This window comes from Marmota flaviventris, chromosome 6 (genome assembly GCF_047511675.1).
Source record: "Marmota flaviventris isolate mMarFla1 chromosome 6, mMarFla1.hap1, whole genome shotgun sequence".
In the NCBI taxonomy this organism is placed as follows: domain Eukaryota; kingdom Metazoa; phylum Chordata; class Mammalia; order Rodentia; family Sciuridae; genus Marmota; species Marmota flaviventris.
The window spans coordinates 50,307,426-50,316,619 of NC_092503.1; positions in this window are offsets into that span (position 1 = coordinate 50,307,426).

The following is a 9,194-nucleotide window of genomic DNA, read 5'->3' on the forward strand; positions in this document are numbered from 1 at the left end:
CAGTCTAGGTAAACAGTTGTAAGTTTGGGATGATTCTCCAAAATTCTAAGATACAAAATATTTTGAGTTATGATTTTTCAGTAAGTAGCCAAGCTTACCTATGGCAGAAAAGAAATGCCTTCAGTTGGAACTGAGGAATTTATAGATATGGGAATAAGTCTTATCAGTAACATAAATTGAAAGAATCAAGGTTTGTTTTTGTTTTTTTAGCAAACAAAATAGGGAAAGCGTAGTGTGAGCCCAGTTCAAAGACAACTTAGCGATGGTTTCTAATTCTGAGTAAATTAGAATTCCCTGAGACCTGCCAAGTTTGAGCCATATGTCTATTAGTTAAGAATTATGTCTTCTTTGATATAAGGAGAGTAACTAAGAACAGAGTAGGGACGAAGAGCATGAGAAGAAGATTAACATTAAACAGAGATGAGAGGTGGGAGGGAAAGGGAGAGAAAAGGGAAATTGCATGGAAATGGAAGGAGACCCTCAGGGTTAGACAAAAGAACATACAAGAGGAAATGAGGGGAAAGGGAAAAATAATACAAGGGGGAGAAATGAAGGTCAGTAGAGGGGGTAGAGAGAGAAGAGGGGTGGGGAGGGGAGGGGAGTGGGGATAGTAGAGGATAGGAAAGGTAGCAGAACATGACAGTCACTAGTATGGCAATATGTAAATCAATGGATGTGTAATTGATGTGATTCTGCAATGTGTATATGGGCTAAAAATGGGAGTTCATAACCCACTTGAAGCAAAGTGTGAAAGATGATATATCAAGAACTATGTAATGTTTTGAACAACCAACAATAAAAAAAAAATAAGTGTTAAAAAAAAAAAGAATTTTGTACCAATGTTAATTTCTTAGTTTTGACAAGTGCAGAACGGTTTTGTGATCTACTGCCATTAAGGGAAGCTGGATGAAGGGCATGCAGAAATGTTTTTATTTCAGAATAAAAAGTTTTTCTAAAAGTTGAATGTCTGAGCAACTAAATTAGATTTCACGAAGTTGGACCTTGAAATTTTTTAAGATCTGCAGGATTGAGAACCATTGACTTACTTTACCAAAATAGTAGTCTTTGGAAGAGTTGGAAACCCATAGTATTCAACATTGTTTTAGATAAGAAATATTTAATCATACATTTTTTAAGACCACAGGAAAAATGTGTTTACAAAGGAAAATAAAGAGTGAAATCATCAATGTTTGTAATATTGCCGAAAAGCATGAAAATATGACTGAACTGGCATTCCTGTTGTATGAATTTATAATTTAATAAAGACAGAGAAACAAATAAATAAATTTATAATTGTTTTATATTGGATCCAGATAAAGGAGTATCCTGGTATTGAATATAACTAAAAAGAACAAATAAAAATGTAAAAGAAAAAACAGAATAAGATGTTATGAGATTCCTTCTGGAAGGAAGTGATTTTTTGAGGTCTCAATCCCTTAGAAATTCCACAAAAAAGATCAAGTAAAATCATGTCAATCATCCTTTGTTATATTTGGGAATTGGTTCGAGAACCCCATATTTTTGAACGCTCAGATACTTTTTATAAAATGACATAATATTTGCATATAAGTGGCACACATCTTCCTATATGTTGTACTTTATATCATCTTAGATTGCTTATAATACTGAATAAAATAAATGCTTTGCAAAGTACACTACATTGTTTAGGGAATAATTACAAGAAAAAAGTTCTACATGTTCAGTATACAGACAATTTTGTTCATTTCAAATATTTTATACCTGCTGTTGGTTGAATAAATCCATAGATGTGGCACCCACAGATACGAAGGGATTGACTATATTCTCCCTACTGAGAATTAGTCAAGTACCTGGTTGGCTTGGCCAAAAACTAATTAGCTCTCTCCTCAGTTCCCCACAATCACAATGACATTTAAATACTTTATATATTGTAAAAGGGATAGAGATGCCTTTAAATAACCTTTGCATTGTTGGGAGCCTAGAAAATCATTATTTTCCAGTTAATGGAGAGAGGTTCCTTTTGGAAAATTTGTTTAATGTGGTGTCAAAATGCTAATCAGACCGTGGCTTAGAACCAAATTCATCAGTTGAATTATTCATAGAGTTCACCTCAGGATCAGTGAAACAATGTTGAATCCAATAAAAAAAAATTAAAATTCTATCTATACCATCCAGATGAAATTATTCAAAATATTCTTGGATTTTTTCCCTTCCAAGAACCAAAACTGTTTGCTTTAAACTAAATAACTAAATCTTGTATCTCTATATCAAACACTACACTTCAGCCAGGATTTTAAGAAGTGATAGAATTTCGGAAATTTTCTTTGGTGTGGGGGAATTTAGTGTACCGTAAGAGGAAGTTTCATTTTAAGAAATGAACTTTAGTGTAGCAATTTTAAAACATGTATTCAAATTCTTTGGTATTTCTTTCACTGAGAGGTGAGGTTTCTGTTCTGTCCTATGGAATCTGGGCCAACTTTAATAACTTTTAACCAGCAGAATGCAGGGACAGGCACACTGCTGACTTACAGAGGAGTTCAACAAAGACTTTACAATTTCCTCCACCTTTTGGGGGGATGCTTTGCTTTTTGGACTAGCATCCACCATGTAAACTTCCAGTGAGACTTCCATGCTGAAGTGGCCATGGACAATTGCTCTGGTCAGCCCCAACTGAATGCCCAGCAACAGCCAGCTTCTACTTCCAGCCTGACAGGAGGCCATATTAAATGGCCAGTCCAGAAATGCCCACTTCTGATCCACAAACTACTACACAAAATGAAACAAGTCATTTGCAGGCACTAAGTTTTGTGTCAATTTGTAGTGTGGTTAGCATAACTAGAAGGGTATCAGAAAATTGGCATAAAACTGTTTTTTCCTGAAGTGATTTATAGGTTGGAAAGTCTTCACCAACTAGGCTCACCTATATCCACAAAAATTGATTTACTGACCAATTTTTGTCTGATTTTAATTGGGTCTTCTAGTTTTTACATGCATTTATCTAAAAGCAGTCACTTTGATTAATTGTTAGTGGAGAGGATTCACAGTTTAAATACATGTAGTAGGGCAGCTGCTGCCAGGGAGGAAATGTCTTTGAATGGACTAGAGACTTAGGCCCAGTTTTTCTGGCTCCAGCCATCTGTTTCAACCAAGCTACAATAGCCTGTGTGCACAGATTTTTGCAAGTAGTCATTAGGAAAGAAAACAAACTACACTCATTTTGAAAACTTGATTTTAAGAAGAGGAAAAAACTGTGAAGGTCCAATTTAGTGTATAGTTATGAAGGCAAGTTGTAAATGATTTAGGATTTCTTATTGAGAATTTTATATACAAATGGGAAAACATTTGGCACCACTGGTTGAAGCAAGAAAATGAGACCATGTGGAGACATAAGCTTAGGGAGAGCTGATTTCATGAAACTGCATTGTTGAAAGTGAGGTAGTCTAAGTCACCGTGCATTTGTGGCATGCAAGCTCTTCTCAAGGACTGTGTCCTCCTCCAAGGAAGGCATGTAGCACTGTAGACAAATGCGAACAAATTTATTAGGACTGAGAATGTCTCTGTGACTAATGTTATAACCATAACATGCTAAGAATTCAGAAATTGCACTAATTTCCTGAACTTACAGACTCCTGCTTTTCTTTGTCCCTCTTTTTCCATTTAGCCCAATTAAACTAATTAGAAAAAAGTAAGGAATGGAAGAAAGGAGAAAGAAGAAAGCCTGAAGGGTAAGATCAACCATTTATCTGACTGAGGGAAAGTAAAGGCGTTAAGATGACGTTATCAATTTAGTTTTTAATTGAAATATACAAATTTTTATTTTAAATACCTTAAAAACTTATCTAAAATATTTCAAATACGTGTTTGGAGAAGAATGCAGATATTTTACTATCCCAGTGATCATTTATTTTCTGGTGATATTTCAAATGTTGTACCTTTTGTCTTGAATTAAAATTCTTTTTTTTTTGTTGTTGTTGTTTTTTTTTTTATTGTTGGTTGTTCAAAACATTACATAGTTCTTGATATATCATCTTTCACACTTTGCTTCAAGTGGGTTATGAACTCCCATTTTTAGCCCATATACAGATTGCAGAATCACATCAATTACACATCCATTGATTTACATATTGCCATACTAGTGACTGTCGTGTTCTGCTACCTTTCCTATCCTCTACTATCCCCCCTCCCCTCCCCTCCCCTCCCCTCTTCTCTCTCTACCCCCTCTACTGACCTTCATTTCTCCCCCTTGTATTATTTTTCCCTTTCCCCTCATTTCCTCTTGTATGTTCTTTTGTCTAACCCTGAGGGTCTCCTTCCATTTCCATGCAATTTCCCTTTTCTCTCCCTTTCCCTCCCACCTCTCATCTCTGTTTAATGTTAATCTTCTTCTCATGCTCTTCGTCCCTACTCTGTTCTTAGTTACTCTCCTTATATCAAAGAAGACATTTGGCATTTGTTTTTTAGGGATTGGCTAGCTTCACTTAGCATAATCTGCTCTAGTGCCATCCATTTCCCTGCAAATTCTATGATTTTGTCATTTTTTAATGCAGAGTAATACTCCATTGTGTATAAATGCCACATTTTTTTAATCCATTCGTCTATTGAAGGGCATCTGGGTTGGTTCCACAGTCTTGCTATTGTGAATTGAGCTGCTATGAACATCGATGTAGCAGTGTCCCTGTAGCATGCTCTTTTTAGGTCTTTAGGGAATAGACCAAGAAGGGGAATAGCTGGGTCAAATGGTGGCTCCATTCCCAGCTTTCCAAGAAATCTCCATACTGCTTTCCAAACTGGCCGCACCAATTTGCAGTCCCACCAGCAATGTACAAGTGTACCCTTTTCCCCACATCCTCGCCAGCACTTGTTGTTGTTTGACTTCATAATGGCTGCCAATCTTACTAGAGTGAGATGGTATCTTAGGGTGGTTTTGATTTGCATTTCTCTGACTGCTAGAGATGGTGAGCATTTTTTCATGTACTTGTTGATTGATTGTATGTCCTCCTCTGAGAAGTGTCTGTTCAGGTCCTTGGCCCATTTGTTGATTGGGTTGTTTGTTATCTTATTGTCTAATTTTTTGAGTTCTTTGTGTACTCTGGATATTAGGGCTCTATCTGAAGTGTGAGGAGTAAAGATTTGTTCCCAGGATGTAGGCTCTCTATTTACCTCTCTTATTGTTTCTTTAGCTGAGAAAAAACTTTTTAGTTTGAGTAAGTCCCATTTGTTGATTCTAGTTATTAACTTTTGTGCTATGGGTGTCCTATTGAGGAATTTGGAGCCCAACCCCACAGTATGTAGATCGTAGCCAACTTTTTCTTCTATCAGACGGCGTGTCTCTGATTTGATATCAAGCTCCTTGATCCATTTTGAATTAACTTTTGTGCATGGCGAGAGAAAGGGATTCAGTTTCATTTTGTTGCATATGGATTTCCAGTTTTCCCAGCACCATTTGTTGAAGATGCTATCCTTCCTCCATTGCATGCTTTTAGCCCCTTTATCAAATATAAGATAGTTGTAATTTTGTGGATTGGCTTCTGTGTCCTCTATTCTGTACCATTGGTCCACCCGCCTGTTTTGGTACCAGTACCATGCTGTTTTTGTTACTATTGCTCTGTAGTATAGTTTGAAGTCTGGTATCGCTATACCGCCTGATTCACACTTCCTGCTTAGCATTGTTTTTGCTATTCTGGGTCTTTTATTTTTCCATATGAATTTCATGATTGCTTTCTCTATTTCTACAAGAAATGCCGTTGGGATTTTGATTGGCATTGCATTAAACCTATAGAGAACTTTTGGTAATATCGCCATTTTGATGATGTTAGTTCTGCCTATCCATGAACAGGGTATATTTTTCCATCTTCTAAGATCTTCTTCTATTTCTCTCTTTAGGGTTCTGTAGTTTTCATTGTATAAGTCTTTCACCTCTTTTGTTAGGTTGATTCCCAAGTATTTTATTTTTTTTGAAGATATTGTGAATGGAGTGGTTGTCCTCATTTCCATTTCAGAGGATTTGTCACTGATATACAGGAATGCCTTTGATTTATGCATGTTGATTTTATATCCTGCCACTTTGCTGAATTCATTTATTAGCTCTAATAGTTTCTTTGTAGAGCCTTTGGGGTCTGCTAGGTATAGAATCATATCATCTGCAAATAGTGATAATTTAAGTTCTTCTTTTCCTATTTTTATGCCTTTAATTTCTTTCATCTGTCTAATTGCTCTGGCCAGCGTTTCGAGAACTATGTTGAACAGAAGTGGTGAAAGAGGGCATCCCTGTCTTGTTCCAGAGTTTAGAGGGAATGCCTTCAATTTTTCTCCATTCAGAATGATGCTAGCCTGAGGCTTAGCATAGATTGCTTTTACAATATTGAGGTATGTTCCTGTTATTCCTAGTTTTTCTAGAGTTTTGAACATAAAGGGATGCTGTACTTTGTCGAATGCTTTTTCCGCATCTATCGAGATGATCATATGGTTCTTATTTTTAAGTCTATTGATGTGGTGAATAACATTTATTGATTTCCGTATATTGAACCAGCCTTGCATCCCAGGGATGAATCCTACTTGATCATGGTGCACAATTTTTTTGATATGTTTTTGTATCCGATTCGCCAGAATTTTATTGAGGATTTTTGCATCTAGGTTCATTAGAGATATTGGTCTGAAGTTTTCTTTCTTTGAAGTGTCTTTGTCTGGTTTAGGTATCAGGGTGATGTTGGCCTCGTAGAATGAATTTGGAAGTTCTCCCTCTTTTTCTATTTCCTGAAGTAGCTTGAAAAGTATTGGTATTAGTTCCTCTTTAAAGGTTTTGTAAAATTCTGCTGTATACCCATCCGGTCCTGGGCTTTTCTTAGTTGGTAGTCTTTTGATGGTTTCTTTTATTTCCTCAATTGATATTGGTCTGTTTAGGTTGTCTATATCCTCCTGACTCAATCTGGGCAGATCATATGACTTAAGAAATTTATCTATGCCTTCACTATCTTCTAATTTATTGGAGTATAAGGATTCAAAATAATTTTTGATTATCTTCTGTATTTCTGAAGTGTCTGTTGTAATATTGCCTTTTTCATCCCGTATGCTAGTAATTTGAGTTCTCTCTCTTCTTCTCTTCGCTAGCATGGCTAAGGGTCTGTAGATTTTGTTTATTTTTTCAAAGAACCAACTTTTAGTTTTGTCAATTTTTTCAATTGTTTCTTTTGTTTCGATTTCATTAATTTCAGCTCTGATTTTCATTATTTCTTGCCTTCTACTTCTTTTGCTGTTGTTTTGCTCTTCTTTTTCTAGGATTTTGAGATGAAGTATGAGATCATTTATTTGTTGGTTTTTTCTTTTTTTAAGGAATGAACTCCACGCAATGAATTTTCCTCTTAGAACTGCTTTCAATGTGTCCCATAGATTCCGATATGTTGTGTCTATGTTTTCATTTATCTCTAAGAATTTTTTTAATTTCCTCCTTGATGTCTTCTATAACCCATTGATCATTCAGTAACCTATTGTTCATTCTCCAAGTGATGTATGCTTTTTTCTTCCTTCTTTTATTGTTGATTTTCAGTTTCATTCCATTATGATCAGATAGGATGCATGGTATTATCTCTACTCCTTTATATTGTCTAAGAGTTGCCCTGTGACATAATATATGATCTATTTTTGAGAAGGATCCATGTGCTGCTGAGAAAGAAGTGTAACTGCTTGATGTTGGGTGGTATATTCTATATATGTCAATTAAGTCTAGGTTATTAATTGTGTTATTGAGATCTATATTTTCCTTATTCAACTTTTGTTTGGAAGATCTGTCCAGTGGCGAGAGAGGTGTGTTGAAGTCTCCCATGATTATTGTATGGTGGTCTATTAGACTCTTGAACTTGAGAAGAGTTTGTTTGATGAACATAGCTGCTCCATTGTTTGGGGCATATATATTTATGATTGTTATGTCTTGTTGGTGTATGGTTCCCTTAAGCAGTATGTAGTGTCCCTCTTTATCCCTTTTGATTAACTTTGGCTTAAAATCTATTTTATTTGATATGAGTATGGACACTCCTGCTTGTTTCCGAAGTCCATATGAGTGATATGATTTTTCCCAACCTTTCACCTTCAGCCTATGTATGTCTTTTCCTATCAAATGCGTCTCCTGTAGGCAGCATATTGTTGGGTCTTGTTTTGTGATCCATTCTACTAGCCTGTGTCTCTTAATTGGTGAGTTTAAGCCATTAACATTTAGGGTTATTATTGAGATATGGGTTGTTGTTCCAGCCATATTTGTTTATTTATGTTACTAAACATGGTTTGTTTTCCTCTTTGATTATTCCCCCCCCCCTTTACTGTCCTACCTCCCACTGTTGGTTTTCATTGTTATTTTCCATTTCCTCTTCCTGTAATGTTTTGCCGAGGATGTTTTGAAGAGATGGTTTTCTAGCTGCATATTCTTTTAACTTTTGTTTGTCGTGGAAGGTTTTAATTTCATCTTCCATCCTGAAGCTTAATTTCGCTGGATACACAATTCTTGGTTGGAACCCATTTTCTTTCAGTGTTTGAAATATGTTATTCCAGGATCTTCTAGCTTTCAGTGTCTGTGTTGAAAGATCAGCTGTTATCCTGATTGGCTTGCCCCTAAATGTAATCTGCTTCCTTTCTCTTGTAGCTTTTAAAATTCTCTCCTTATTCTGTATGTTGGGCATCTTCATTATAATGTGTCTAGGTGTGGATCTCTTATAATTTTCCACATTCGGCGTCCTGTAGGCTTCTAGAATTTGGGATTCTGTCTCATTCTTCAAGTCTGGGAAGTTTTCTCCTATTATTTCATTGAATTAATTGCTCATTCCTTTGGTATGGAGTTCTATACCTTCCTGTATCCCAATGACTCTTAAGTTTGGTCTCTTAATGTTATCCCATATTTCTTGGATGTTCTGCTCATGGTTTCTTAACAGTCTTGCTGAGCTGTCTATGTTCCTTTCCAGTTGAAATACTTTGTCTTCATTGTCTGATGTTCTATCTTCTAAGTGTTCTACTCTGCTGGTAGTATTCTCAATTGAGTTTTTAAGTTGGTTTATTGCTTCCTGCATTTCTAGGATTTCTGTTTGTTTGTTTTTTATAACCTCTATCTTCCTGTATAGTTGATCCTTTGCTTCCTGGATTTGTTTGTGTAATTCCTTGTCGAAGTGATCTTTCATTGTCTGATTTTGCTGTCTAATGTCTTCCTTGATACTCCAGATCATCTGAAGCATATA